A 2,500-nucleotide genomic window follows, 5' to 3' on the forward strand; every position below is an offset into this window, starting at 1 on the left:
CATTATATATATATATATATATATATATATATATATATATATATATATATATATATATATATATATATATGTAAATATATTATATATATATATATATACACACACAAAATGTATATATTTACATATATATATTGTATATTATATATGTATATATATATACATATATATATATATATATATATATATATATATATATAATATATATATATATATAATATATATATATATAAATATATATATATATATATAAATATATATATATCCAAATGTATATATTTACATATATATCTATATATTTATATATATATATATTTACATATACATATATAAATATAAATATATATATATATAATATATACATATTAATATATATATATATTATATATATATATATAATATATATATATATATATATATATATATATAATATATATATATATATAATAGACATATAAATATATATATAATATATATATATTATATATATATAATATATATATATATATATATATATAATATATATATATATAATATATATATCATATAATTATATATATATAATAAATGTATATATATATGTATATATATATATATATACATATATATATATATGTATATATATATATTATATATATATATATATATATATATATATATATATATATATTATATATATATATATATATATGTATGTATATGTATGTATGTATAATATATATATATATATATATATATATATTATATATATATAATATGTATATATATAGATATAGAGATATATATAGATATAGAGATATATAGAGATATATAGATATATATATCTGGCAACGAGTAGGAGAGGTGTCAATGTTAGGTCTCAACGATATTAAGTGTAAAATTATGTATATCCAGTGATCCGTGGTGGCACAGCATGAGGTGAAAAGTGCCACAATATAAATGAAGGAAAACATTGAGTTATACCATCTATTATAGTGATTTGCAAGTATACAATGCAGTGTGCAATCATTTGAGGATGTCTGAATATATTCCTAATATAAAATCATACCATCCAAGCAAACCAACAGAAAATGAGTCAAACATTGCATCCACGTATCCCATAGATGCAACGACATTGCTAGTGCCAAGGGTCATAGGTGACCAACTACCATTCAACATCTGGCCTGAGTAAAATCCATCCCTAGTTCGTGAGTGCATTATACTATAGAATCACATATGTCATGTTTTCAGTGTTCACAAATCTAATCATGCAACCACACTGAGTATCAGTCAGGAAAATTATTCCTAATGGAAGCCCACCCCAAGCGATGGCATCCCTAATGGCCAAGGTCACACGGGGACAGGTGCCAACTAGTAGATTTCTCTCAGAAATGTTGCCAGATATATACGTATATATACCTTCCCTACTATATATATTCAAACAAATTATAATGCATGGGCACATTATAATTCACGTGCGTGTGCATACACGCGTAGACGCTATTATATATGAGTGCTATGTACATACATATGGGCATAGACTTGGAGTATGTGCATAATTGCATATTTGTAAATTTATATGTCTATGCTGTGCATGCATGGGCACAATATTTATATAGAAACGTACATAAGTGCGGGCACGGGAGCGCGCATAAACATGCAAGCATGCATTTTTGCATAGGCCCTGCACATGTATATAAACAAATGTCCATTCTCACAAGAGTAAACCAAAAGGTAGTGAGATAGATTGGGGGATACTAAGATCTCCTAATAACATGCAAGACTACCTCAAACGTGTTATTGGAGATGGAAGGTAGCCTCCTAACTAAAATTACTCCCCCCACCATGCACAATTAAGGCCAGTAGGTTGGGGTATCAGGCCCCACCCCTCTTAAATATGATTTCCCAATCAAGAAAATGGCCCCCATTCCCCGAAAGTGAAGGAGCCCTTGGTCACGGTGGCGATCAGGATCGTTCTGGAGCAGAGGGTGCTAAAAAATGTCCGGTTTGACCCAGGCCGCCTAAAGATGATGAATTTCGTGCACATAGAATGGTAGGACTTTGAGAACAGAATCTGATCTTTTGACACTGCTTGAGGAACTTTCATTTATTGAATGGGATATTGTAGGACTTTCTGAAGTTAGAAGACTAGGCAAAGAACAGAAATTACTAAATGATGGTCACTTACTATATTGGAGAGGTAAACCCCTGGATAGCGAAAAAGAATTAGGAGTAGGTTTTTTAGTTCACAAGCACCTCAAAAAGAATATTAGGGAATTCTACAGTGTGAGCGAAAGAGTAGTTTCTGTAATACTGAAACTAAACAACAGATATAACCTAGAAATTAACCAATTATATGCTCCTACCGGCAGTCATAGTGATGAGGAGATAGAGAGCTTCTATGAAGATGTGCAAGCAGCTACTGATAGAACAAAAACCCATTTTACCATGATTATGGGGGATTTTAATGCCAAGATAGGAATATGGGAAAATGGAAAAACCTGGGTTGGGAAACATGGAATAG

The sequence above is a fragment of the Penaeus japonicus genome, unplaced genomic scaffold, assembly GCF_977035675.1.
Source record: "Penaeus japonicus unplaced genomic scaffold, GWHDUDI00000001_assembly GWHDUDI00000007, whole genome shotgun sequence".
Taxonomy (NCBI): domain Eukaryota; kingdom Metazoa; phylum Arthropoda; class Malacostraca; order Decapoda; family Penaeidae; genus Penaeus; species Penaeus japonicus.